The sequence below is a fragment of the Triturus cristatus genome, chromosome 4_1, assembly GCF_964204655.1.
Source record: "Triturus cristatus chromosome 4_1, aTriCri1.1, whole genome shotgun sequence".
Classification (NCBI taxonomy): domain Eukaryota; kingdom Metazoa; phylum Chordata; class Amphibia; order Caudata; family Salamandridae; genus Triturus; species Triturus cristatus.
In genome coordinates, this window is record NC_140585.1 from 650,976,136 (window position 1) to 650,989,498 (window position 13,363).

Below are 13,363 nucleotides of genomic sequence, written 5' to 3' on the forward strand. Positions count from 1 at the left end.
AGGATGCGTTTAATATGGAATTTAGGGTGTTCTTCACTTCTTCCCAGAAGCCGGCGATGACCGGGCAGTCCAAGAACATATGTACATCGCAGGCCTCGCTGTAATTACATTTGTTGCACTTTTTATCTGGGAGAAATTTGGAGAGTCTCAGCGGGGTTATATATGCACGATGTACTGAAAATAGATGATTTCGTTTTAGCCATGATGGTTTTACTAATTTATGAAGTAAATCAAAGGATTTTAGCCAGAGCTCTTCACAATGTAGGCCAGGCACCCCCCCCCATAGCTGGTCTGGGAGAAGGAACTCTCCGTCACTTTCCTCCAACAACTGCCAATACCATTTGGCTACTTCTTTCCCTCCCACTGGAAGTTCCACTAGTTGTTGTTCTAGGATGCTTACCTTCCCTAGGTGAGGGTCAGTACGCTTTTGGGATCTAGCCCAACTTTCCAATTGAATAAATTTGAATCTGGAAAGCCCGGGTCCTACACATTCATATAGTTGGGGCCAAGCTATTAGAGCCCCTTCCTTAAATAGCTGACCCCATCTCCTGATACCTGCTTGTTGTATTATGGAAGACAGACTATCCTTTAGGCATAGAGGGAGGCCCGGCGAGTCCCAGATTGGAGAAAAATCCGAGTAGTAAGACATCCCTAGTCTCTTCCTGATGCTGAACCATGTTTTAGCCCATGAGTGTAAAATTTTTAGCTTGATTTTTTTGAAGAATTTCTGGCTCCCAAATTTGAACAAAAACCCCTCTGCCGACAAATTCACCCCCATTAACATTGCTTTGTATATCGACCCAGGTTGAAGGTTAGATGGCATTTTTAAAAGCATCCTAGAATGTGCCAACATGAATGCCCAGGCGTAATACAGTAGATCTGGCAAGGCGAGCCCACCCTTCTCCCTTCTTCTCCTCAACTTCTTCCAAGCTATTCTGGTTGATTTATAGTTCCATATGAAGGAGTTTATCTCTTGTTGACATTTTTCAATTAATTTGGGATCAAATGCCAGAGGGATCGCATTAAAAATAAACGTAAACTTAGGGAGTATGGACATTTTTACCAGGTTCACCCTACCCGTTATAGAAAGTGGCAGATGAGACCAAGATTTTAAAAGTTTTTTAGTCTCGATATATAATCTATTTAGATTGGTTTGTCCTATACTGTCCATTTCTTGAGTAATTCTTATGCCCAGATATCGCATAGATGTGGAAATATTTACCCCCAGCTGTATATCCGGTAAGTTCCAGACCATTATTTCGCTCTTACTGGAGTTAATGTCGTAACCAGAGATAAGACCAAACTCTTCTGCTCGTTTGATGACTACGGGAAAAGCCTTTACTGGATCTGAAGTAAAGATCAAAATGTCATCCGCATAGAGAGCCACCCGTCTTTCCCACTCTCCAAAGCTAAAAGATGGAATATTAGCCTCCTCACGCAAAAGTTGGGCAAATGGTTCTATGTATAGATTGAATAGGAGAGGGGAAAGCGGGCAGCCCTGCCTCGTACCTCTGGTTATATTAAAGGAGTCTGTCAGAACCCCATTGATCAATAGTCTGGCCGAAGGAGTGGTATAGAGCTGCTTTATAGTTCTACAAAAACCTTCCCCACAATTACATTTTTTGAGTACGTCTATGAGGTAGAGCCAGTTGACTCTATCAAATGCTTTAGTTGCATCCAGAGTTAAAGTGGCCATAGGTAGGGAGAAGGCAGTAGCGATATCAATAGCTCCTATTAGTTGGTGTGTTAAGTCGGCTAATTGTCGACCTTTGATGAACCCTTTTTGATCCTGATGGACTATAGTACCAATAACACTCGCCAATCTAGCTGACATGATTGTTGTAAAGATTTTATAATCGTTATTTAGTAGTGATATCGGTCTATATGACCCGCACTCGAGGGGAGATTTCCCCGGCTTCGGGATAAGTATAATTGTGGCCTCCCCCCAAGATTTGGGCGGCGACTCCCCATCTATTAAGATGCCATTAAATAGGGACATCAATACGGGGGCTAAGACATTTTCCAGGGATCTATATATCTCCCCTGGTAGCCCATCTGGACCAGCCGCTTTCCCTTTTTTTTGTTGATGTATGGCTTTAATTACCTCCGCCTCTGTGATATCGGACTCCAAGGCCTTACTTTGAATTATCGAGAGAGATGGGAGGGTAATGGCTTCCAGCCAGCTGTCTCTTGCTTGCTGGTCATTGGGGAGAGCCTCCTTGTATATCTCTTCGAAAAATTCAAAGAAGGCTCTCCCAATTTCTAATTGGGTGGATCTTGTCACAACCTCACCTTCTATCCTAATTTCTTTGATGAATTTATTAGCTTGATCTGCTTTTATTTTCCAAGCTAATACTTTTCCTGCGGCTTCACCAAATTCGAATTGGGAGGTTTTAAATGCTTCCCATCTTTTATTTACTCTCTCCTGTAAGATGTTATTAAGTTGTGAATTTAAAACGGCCAGTTTATCTTGATCCTGTATTGTTCCTAGGGGAGAGTCAATCCTTGACACTAGATGTTTCATCTCTTGTTCAAGACTGGTGACCTGCTCTCTATATGTCTTCTGCCTAAAAGACGCTCTGTTGGTAATCTGACCTCTTAAAAAGGCCTTAAAAGTTTCCCATACAGCGGTAGAGCCGGCCGAGTCCCTATTGATATCAAAGAAAATTAAGGACTCGGTTATTAAAAATTTAACCTCTTCATCCTCAAGCAAGAGAGTCCGGTCAAAGGACCAGGATGAGTGTTTTGTAGAGTTTCCCTGTTTTAAAGAAAATACCATTGCAGAATGGTCTGAGAGGTGCGAGGGAAGATAATCTATCGTAACAAGAGTGTCCTTTAGGCAATAGCTAAAAAGTTCGTAGTCAATTCTTGACTTATGTTTAAAACGGCTATTCCGAAGGGACACCCCTAATTTATTACCCGCCCTCTCTCTCCATACGTCCGCCAACCCAAGTTGTGTCATAATTGATAGGATGGAGCACCTGGATTTGACAGAACTACAAACTCTAGATTTCACCGATTTGTCCAACCTAGGATTGAGAACGATATTAAAATCCCCCATCCAAATTACTGGATCTTGAATTAATGTTAGATGGTTCCTGATCACTTCCAAATATGATGGGTCATCAGCGTTGGGGCCATAATAGCCAACTAAGGTAAACATCTGAGCATCCAGCGCAACTCTCACTAATAGCCATCTCCCTGAGTGATCTTCTCTACATTCCAAAATTTGGGCTTTGGCAGATTTTTTAAAAATAAGTATGACCCCCCTAATATTGGCATTATGATCTGTTGAGCAAAATTTGTCAACCCACTTATGTTTCTTTAACAAAGCTGTGGCCTCTATTTTAAGAAGATGTGTCTCCTGGAGAGCTATCACCTGCGCCTGAGAGTCTCTCAGATATTGTAAAATACAGTCACGTCTACCTCTCCCACGCAGGCCATTAACATTCCAGGAGATGTAATGTGTTGATGTCATTTTATATTTTTTAATCCAGCACCTTCGTTGTTTCGCTCCTCCCTATGTTTAGTATTTAGATTTATAAATTGGAGAGTCTTATATAAACAAAGCTTGGCCTGAGAAAATAAAGACGCTAGACAAATGAGAGTTTTTTGATGCGATACCCATCCCTCCCACCACCACCCCCAGTCCCAACCCACCCCCCTGGAAAAACCCACCCCTAACTATTCTGGCCTGATGACTGGCCAAATTACGCCCACCTACAGCCTTGCCCTACCCCCCCCCCTGCTGCTTATATTGTATACTAGCAAATTACCTGTGCCAACTATTGTAAATGCAAAGGAAGACTCCAAAATCCTAAAAAAAAAAAAAAATAAAAAAAAAAATTTAAGTGACACCGAAGGATCTATTAAACTTACTTTCTAAGTATGAAAAAAGAAAAAAAAAAACCACCCCCATGTGTAGAAGTATATCTTATTCTAAGCTCCATAGAGGGGAGAGGCCAGAAGTTGAATTGGAGGCATCACCGTTAACACTTATGTGTGAAGACCCGGGAAAGCAAGAAAGGAAATTCTCTCAACCCATCATTTTGTATTCTGGGCCTGTTCCCTAATGAGATTTAGTAGATCATCAGCGTCACGTACAGAGCGAATGTTGTGCATTTTGTTATTATGCATAATCCGTAAAAAAGCCGGAAACCTCATCTGCACTGTGGCTCCTAAGGATTTGAACTTATCCATGCGTTGCCCCAACTCCCACTGTCTGTCCAGTGTAGTTTTGGACAAATCAGAACGAATTTCGAAGGAGAAGTCTGCGCACTTCAATACTCTAGCCTTTAGAGCAAGGTTTAAGATCTTTTCCTTGAGTGCATAGGTCAAGAAGTTGATTAACACCTTCCTGGGTTTGGATCTCGCCGGATTTAAACGGAAAGGGTCTCTGTGTATTCGCTGAATGTCCTTATCTAATTCTTCCGCTGTTTCTACTAAGTTAAGGGAATCCTTCAGAGATCGGATTATGAAGCCTTTGAGATCTGCTCCTTCTTTCCCTTCTGGGATTTTTAAGAGTCGGATATTATTGCGCCTTGAGTAATTTTCCAAGACCTCGACCCTCTCTCTCATGTCGTCCCCATCTCTTTGAAGGGCTTGTATTTTGGACTTGGCAGCCTCTAAATCAGTTGTAAGAACACCAACTGAGCTTTCCAATGCGCCAGTCCTTTCGCATAGGCCCTCTACCTTTTGACCTAGGAGCTCACAAGTTGCCCTTATGTCATTCTGGTTAGACTTCGACACTGCAAAGTCATGCCTTATCTCTTCCCTCATTGCATTAATTGAGCTGACTAGAACCTCCAACGTGTCTCCCCCCTTCAAAGATTCATGACCCCGATCCATTCCATCCTCTGTCCTCACCTCCGTTACAGTTGACCCTGGCGATCCTTCAGATAGCACCTCAGCTTGTTGGTTAGATGGTTCATTAGAAATAGCAGTCTCCGAACTGATGACCACAGCCAGGTCCGATGAAATAGCTTCCGATGGACACTCAGGCAGTGCCACCTTAGCAGGAGGCCCAGAAGAGGGACTTACGCTAGGGGTAACGTTGGGAACAGTCTGTTGCTTATTGGATTGCCTATTGCCTCCCTGAGAAGTAGCCATTTCCTGCGTGACCTCTAGTATCTGGGGTGATACTTTAAAATAGGAGCGCAATGAGGGGGCTATATCCCCAGGTGCTCTCAAATTCCTGTTTTTAGGTTTTTTTTGTTTAATGTTATTTTTTTGTTTGTTGATTAACCCCCCTGTAGTCTCCCCCGAAGTTGATTTAGAGACCTGCCCCAAGGTGCACTCTGGGAGCTGTAGTTTATTTCCATCCAGCCAGGGCTCCCTACCCTGACTCTTATTCCTACTTCTTATACACCCTAGACGAGGATTAACAGTATTTTTCCTACTCTTTTTTGACCCCGTCTTGCTCACCCCTCCACTAGGAGCGGAGACCTTACTTTCAGCCAAGGCTGTATCTCCCGCTGGTTCCTCCGGGTCTGCCGCTACTTGATCCGCCTCCAATTCCAAGGTCTCCCCGACGAGACGGAACCTCTGCAGCACTGTGTCCCTCGGCTTCGTCACCGGAGAGATCCCTGCTCCTATTCCCCTGCCAAGGGAAGACGCCGTGAAAATCCCCCGAGCAGCGGCCGCGCGGCCGCGCCTGAGCTCCACGGCTGCCCGTCTCCAGTTCGGGAGGAGCACTGGAACAGACGCCGGTTCTTGAAAAGTCACCGGTAGACACATCCGTGAGTGCCTATGATCGTCGGAATGTTAACGGACTACACTGGTATTCCAAGCCCGTTTGTATGTCGGCATTTCTCACTAAAGCAGCAGGGGTCTCAGGAGGCTGGTAGGAGCGCGCGAACCGCTCTAGCTGGCGGCCGCCATGTTTTTCCCTGTCCTCATAAATCATTTCACTTTATTATTTATTGCAAACTGCAGAAAATGAACCTTCACTTTCAAAACCCTTTTGCAGCGTACCTCAATGACAATCCAGCACACTGTGATCATACATACTCCACATAACAAAACTTGAGGACTGTTTGTTCATTTTAAACAGGTAACCATGGGTAACCACTGGTGACTAACTTTTTGTATAAAATTTAATAAAATCAATTAGCAAACAGTTTCAGAAAATATCTGTATTTGTGACAAACATCTGACTCAACAAATTCTTACAAGAAAATGTATATGTGCTTTGACAAGAGATCTTACTTAAATTCACTATGGGTGCATCTGACAATTGTTATTCAGGTATAAATGTAATGTTAGACCTGCAATAGCCGGAGTGTATGCATGGTAAACAGCTATCCCGATTCACAGAATCAGGATCGAGTGATTGAGTAATCCACTTAATTCAGGGGATAGATCCTCCCTTTGAGGGAATTACCTGAGATTTAGGAGTGGGGTAGGATAAGAGTTTTTGGAATGTTCAGAGCACCCCCAAAGTTTCTGAACTTTGAGAATGTGGACTAATATATTCCAGTGTTGGTCCACCCTAAAAAAGATAAAACGTTTTGCAATGTGCTGCCATTTTGTAAGCATAAAAATAGCATTACAAAATGCTACTGGCTGTGCCTATGCCTGTGCTGCACTGGTAAAACCAATACCGGCTAACAAGTAATAACTTGCCATGTAATAACTTGCCAATGCTTTTCTTCACAGACAGCTCCACTCACTTGCAGTCAACGTCCATGTTTTCAAATACACTGTTCAAAGCAAATGTCAAGCTCTTTTGAACTTGACACAATAGGTCTCATACCCGAAAGTCCCCATCTTTCAAGGACCTTTGTTAATCACCAGGCCCATGATTTCAGCTGGAGAAAGGATGTTTATTGCTTTTCAAGCTTTCTTGATTTGAAGTGAAGGAGGAAGAAATCCTATGAAGTGCAAAGAGGCACTCCCATGAGCTCCAATAGGTAAATAAACAGAGCAAACTGGTTATAAAGGTAGTTTGGAGAAAGACATACATTTAGACATATTTCAATCATGAGTGTAACAATCGTTCTCATTAATTAGCCCAATTTCATGACATTGGGTTTTGAGCGGTTTCCTGGTGAGAACGCTCTATTTCTACTTTTCTATCGAGTCAATGAATCTTTATTTGTTGCATGAGTGGTAAGAGGGAATAAACACAAACTACAAATTTCAAATTAGAGTAACACATTTCTTCAATCAATAAGACTACTAAGAAGGTTAAGGGTTTTTTTTACAAACTCAAAAACAAAGTAATATAAATGAGTCTCAAAAGCATATATGGAAATACAGTATCACGAGGATGAATCCAAGCCTCTTAATAAGGCTCAGTCTAAATAATAAAAAATACCCCAAACACTCAGTGGCTGCAATGCAGAAGATGAGGAAAATAATCTGGAGGTCTATTTGCAGAATTCGATCTTCCTGCCTAGTCATTACTATTCTTTATAAATCCAGTTATCCTACTCTATATTAGCTTCATGGAATTTCTAGTAAGCAGTGGAAAGCAAGGAAACAAACAGGGGTCAGCATTAGGGAGTCGTTTGTAAAAGTACGCCAATCCTACAAAGCATAGCATGAAGCTACATGGTGAGAGGAATCTCACCAGAGGTCTGCACCTCATGAAATCTAAAGGCTTCCGCTGCTCTAACTAACAATACAACATCTATTAACACACAAGCACTCAAGGTAACCAGCGTTGTCACTTTCCAGTACATTTCAATATCCTTAGGTAGAAACATTCAGCTCTTCTCCCACTCTCTCGATGAGGCAGTGTCGATTGTCCTTGAGCATCTCTCTCGGCCATGAGAACTCGTCTTCCACCTCATGAACACGTCTTCTTGCCAAGAAATTCTTCTCTTACCTTACTATCACTACAACCAAACAATACCTAATCCATATCAAGCACGCTCACGTGAAAGATAAACACTGGAGTTTAAAAGCTTAGGCCTTTGGTTACATGAAGTTAACATAGCAGTTAGAGTGCACTCTGACATTTGAATATACGTGCACATGCTTTCAAGTTGATATATGTGTGAAATATTAAGTGAAACAAATATATGTGCACATGCTTTAAAATTAATATATGTGCAAAATATTAGGTGAAATAAATGATAGTTACATAAATGATATGTCAGATATAAATCAATCGAATAATCGTGAGCAAGAGTTACATTTCTAATAACATCTTTAACATTAATACGCACTTATTAAATGATTTTGTTAAAAGTTATCATAAAGCATTTCAGCAATACATTCAAAATGCCTCCTAGTTTATTAGGTTAAAACACACGAACTAAAGAAGTAGTAACCCATATAAAATAACTGAATAAGCAACATGTAGAAGAGGAGCAAGATGAGCTGCTCCACTGGTCAGACTTATGTAATGTAGTGTCTTTTTGGAACTGTGAAGACTGATGCTCTAGCTGTTGGCAATTCCATAGTAAATATGACACTCCAGTTTATGCGTTCCTTGTCAAGATGCAGGCAGGCACAGATGTAGGCCTTACTTTTCAAGGCCTACTTACATCCCTCTTATCTAATGTCAGATTTATTACCTAAAATGTTGGATTGACTTAAAATTTCAACACTGAGGCCCGGGCCAGAGCGTGTCAAGACTGCCTGGGAGCCAAATTACTGTCTTAGTTCCCTAAGGACCTAATTACAAGTTGTGTTATTTCTCTTCAGAGTTTCAGGACCTGGAATTGTGTAAATGGAAATCTCCAGACCTGATCATTCCAGTCCTGGAGACACCATGCCTCTCAGAAACACTACAGGGCCTGGGGCAGCAGCAAACTGCCTTTCACAGCCCTACCCCCTGCCCTCTGCATACCAGGGAGAGCAGTTAATGTTCTGCCAGACAGGTACACACGTGCCAGCCACCCTGCCCACATTCAACTCCACCAAACCCCATGAGCAGTCTTACTGGCATTTCCTGTCTGCTCGGAGCAGGCCGAAAACTCAGCATTAATTTTGCATAAAATAGCGAAAGAAAACGGCTTGGAAAGCACCTAGTGAATTTGGGTGTGAGCACTTATTTCCTATTTTGGAGGAAAAACCTGTAATGTCTGAACTTTACAGCTCATACAAACTCTGTCCAGCTTATAATGAGAAGGTGGCAACAGTCTTGTTGAGGACTATATGAAGAATTAGCCTTTTATGACACTTCGGCAGTTCTTCCGCACTTTACTGTGCACTTATATACAAGTCAATTATACTAATTAGGTTTTTCGAAACAGTTATCATGTTCTAGTTGAACCAACACAAGCAGAGAGGGCTGTTTGGCAAAACTTTACTGCCCACAGATGCAAAATGCCAGTAATCTAGGTCCAGAAAAAAACACACCCAGCAACAGCATGTGAAAAAAATGGTATTTCCTCTTGGCAAATAAGAGGTGTACTGCTTATGTAGTGAAATGGAAACAGGACCTGAAGACTATGGTAGGCATGTTTGAAGAACAGACTTTCTAAGAAAATCTTTGCCAGAAAATTTAACAGGAAGAGAAAACTAGAGGTACTCCTGGAAAGTGATGTAATTAATTAGGTTTGTGATGTAATATAATTGATTATTTATAATCATATACAGTAAAAACCCACTCTGTATGGCCTTCGGCTTCTTTCTGTTTCCAATTCACATTCTCTGAGTGCCCTTCAGTGGTGTACATTTGGGCATATGGCAAAAAGTGTAGCCTTCCACTAAATCCTGATCCCAGTGCCCCTGTACTGAGTGTCTCAAAATGGCAAACTGTGACCCACATATCTCAATTTAAAGTTTACAATCCCTGTGCTGATTTTATAAAGTTTTATTAAGCGTTTTTCTACCCTGTGAAGTGTTCTACGATTACATCTGGTGACACGCTTTGTTCCCCTTGCATCCATATTGCACACAGTTATTTGTAAGCAACAATACATTCCCAATAAAAATATGCATCTCATAGTGGTGCCTGCAACAAAAAGTTTAAAGTCATTGCAGGCCATCAGTCAGTCAAAAAGAATGTTTATTTAGACCACTGGCCCTTAAACACATAAAAACGTATCCGATTCCATAAATACATTCCCTTAGATAACTTATATAAAAACAATAACATCTTACATAAAATTTCATACAATACAGAATTCATTAAAACTCTACCTTTTAATGCAGGGTGTATTTCATCATAAATTACCTAAGAAGCTCCATTTCTATACATTTTTAAGATCTTTTTTAACTTGGATCATAAACCTCTCGATGGTGCAAGCTATATCCAGAGTGCATATTTCATTTATCAGTTCTACAGTTTGTGCACGATTTTCAATACCACATTTTAAAAAGATTGGGTGTAAGTACATTTTCCGTGCAGCGAGGACCTTAACAATCTAAAACTGTGCAAAATATCACATTTTGTGCTTAAGATACAGGTACACTTCCCTTCACTGTCAATGGTAGCTCTTTTTATCACCTCACTGGCATAACAGGGATGAATTCTGATTCTTATCTTTAGTAGTTCAATTCTAAGCCAACGGTTTTGGAGTGCATCTTTATACAGGTAATGATGTTTTGTGTTCCAGGAGTTTAATATGAAACCCACAGATTTTTTCCACTTCAGGTACCATCGGTCCTGGTCTTGGGATAATTCTTTCCCTAATATCCTTTAATACTTTTGGCAATCTCAGTTGGTAGAATCTGAGGACACAGCTTGACACCAATATCTCTTCAAACCCTTACTACGGTTTCTCTAACCCAGTTTGCCCACTTCAATTCACTCCTTAGTATCTTGTTTTTGCACCATTGTGATATTTTTTCCTCTCTCCCACAGCCCAAGCGCTGCCAGAATCTTATTAGGCCATACGTGCCATATATCCTATGATACCATTCCAGTCTCTGTTCTTACCGCCTGTATCATGCAAGACATGGGGAGGGATAGTACGTTTTTTAAACATTTCCCTTTCTCATTGTCCCACCTGCCTTTACTACTTACATATAATAATTCAGCTCCATATTGGAACTGTGATGGTATCATGGCTGTATAAGCTTTCAAAACCGCTCTGTCTGACATTCCGCCGTAGTCTTTATTACATCTTTTCAGACCACTAACTGAAGCTAGGGCCCTTACTCTTAGTGCATCCAGATGGGTGTTCCATTTTAGTAATTTCTCAAAACATAACCCTAAATATTTATATTCATTTACAATTTACAACTTTATGGTACCCAAGAACCATCTAAATCTTATTGGCTTTTTTTACAAACATCAGGATTTTCGTTTTTTTTATATTTACTATGAGCTTTTTGTGGGTACAGTGAATACATTTAACCTTCTTTCAGACCTATCTCTGTTTGACATAATATTACAAGATCATCTGTATAAAGTAGGCACATTATATGTTTCCCATCTATCTTTGGGCTGGCACCCTGAGCCGTGCCCAAAGCAGATGGTAAATCAGCTGTGAATAGGGAAAAAAGTAAGGGGGCCAAGACACATCCTTGTCTTAGCCCATTTCCAATAGGAATCTTCTGCGACAAGGTCCCATCTGTATCCAAGATAACCAGTGTCCAGTTATAGCTATATAGTTTGTTGCTTATGATTAGAAGACCCTTATTTTATGCTTAATTGTGCTGCCTTTAGAATCACAATAGTCATTCTGAGACCAAAAGAATAAGTTGTCATTAAAAGACTGAACACAGTAGTAAGAGTCACTTACGATTAAAGTAGTCACCTTAGGATCAGCAAACTCCAGTGCTAGCACCAGATTTCGTAACTCCGCCAACTGGGTGGTGAAGTCCACTAGTGCCTGCTTGTGCACGACACTGGACTTGAACTCATTGTTCATCATGGTACCTGCCACTATTGCGCAAGCTGCAGAGTAAGAATGTTTTGATACGGTCGCCGGTTGCGCAGAACCGTCGGTATAAATGATACAATGTTAGTCCTCGAGCGGGCGCATAGACAGAGAAGCAGGATGAAAAAATTCATACTGTAAGAACTCCTGAGTTTGCAACGAGGAGTCAAAGATATAGGTGATATCAGATGATGTCAACGAAGTTGCCCATTGTATCCAACGCGGATGTAAAGCTTTTGAGTTCGGTACACTGGCTCTCCTTACAGCTTCAAGAGCAGGATATGGTGTTACAACCATCATGCGTTTTCTTTGCGCCAGTTTACATTCCTTTAGGATCGCCATCTGGACTGCGGTTAATACTTTTTCAACTGTTAAAAACGCAGTTCAGCCGAAGTGTACAAATGTGACTTGTAAGCAATAGGTACTGTGTCACCTTCATTAAACGTCAAGTAGGTGAAACCCACTGTCCCTGGCACAATTCCTATCACCAGGTTTGTGTGGTTATCACATGTTAGCAAGCATTTAGATTCAATAAGATCAGACTGCAAGGATTGCAGAATAGCTGAATGTTCCGGAAGCCAACAGGCTTTTGAAAAGGTAGGTTGTATCAAGGCATACAGCGGCTTGATACGCTGGGCATAAACAGGAATGTAAGTTTGTCCAAAGTTTAAAAATCCCAGAAAAGACTGCAATTTTTTCAGGGTTGTAGCAGAGCACAAACGTGCGCATTTCTCCAAGAAGTGAGGCGCCAAGCTTCTTCCTTCATTATTGAGCTCATAGCCCAGGAACAGCACTGTGTACTCTGCAATGTGTGATTTTGCAAAGTTACATTTATAATGTAGACCGCAAACAAAGCTATGATGTGGTCCATGCGACAAAGATGGGGCCATAATTCATCGTCCGTGAGATAAATATCATCAACCATCAAGTACGCATCAGGGTCTATGTCGTCTAACAGAAAGACAACACGTGCAGAAAAAACACCCAGGTTGTTTTTGTAGCCCATGGCCAATCTTGTAAATTATTTTTGTTTACCGCCCAGGGTGAAAGCTGTCCATTGACTACTGATAGAGGACAGATTGCGACTAAAAAAGCCATTGGAAATGTCAAGTGTAGTTTTACATTTTTTACACACAAGAGTGTCTACGAGTCCTGAGCTATGGGTATTCTGAACCGCACAGTTACGACAATGAGAGTTCAAATGTCGGTAATCCAAAACTAAGCGGTACGACCCATCTGGTTTGGTCACTGTAAAAAGAGGGTTATTCATCTGTGACACACGTCTCAATGACTCCTTGATACTCTAATTGTTCAAGTATTTCAAAAACGGGAGCTTTTGCTTCCTGCTGGAGGGGATATTGAGGTTGTGGTTGTGGCATAGACCGCAATGGTATCTCATGAGGCGGAGAGGTTTTTTCCCAGCCCACCTGAATACGGTACAGGGCCGGTGCAAGCACCAAAGCCAACTATTCTGCAAAAGCCATTGCTTGCTCCTTGGCTACGTTGTGTGAAAAACTAGGGAGGATTACCTCCTTGCCCTCGGAGCGGCTAAAACAAAAGGCGGAGGCCAGTCTGCCTCA

General features: G+C 41.6%; 2 protein-coding genes across 2 annotated transcripts in view; one reads left to right on the forward strand and one right to left on the reverse strand.

Moving 5' to 3' along the window:
* The window catches only part of TMEM117 (transmembrane protein 117), a 1,887,095-nt gene that overhangs the window by 1,570,088 nt on the left and 303,644 nt on the right, over nucleotides 1-13,363 (reverse strand). The window lies entirely within an intron of this gene.
* LOC146855339 (P2Y purinoceptor 1-like) overlaps nucleotides 1-13,363 on the forward strand; it is a 94,623-nt gene that overhangs the window by 69,086 nt on the left and 12,174 nt on the right. The window lies entirely within an intron of this gene.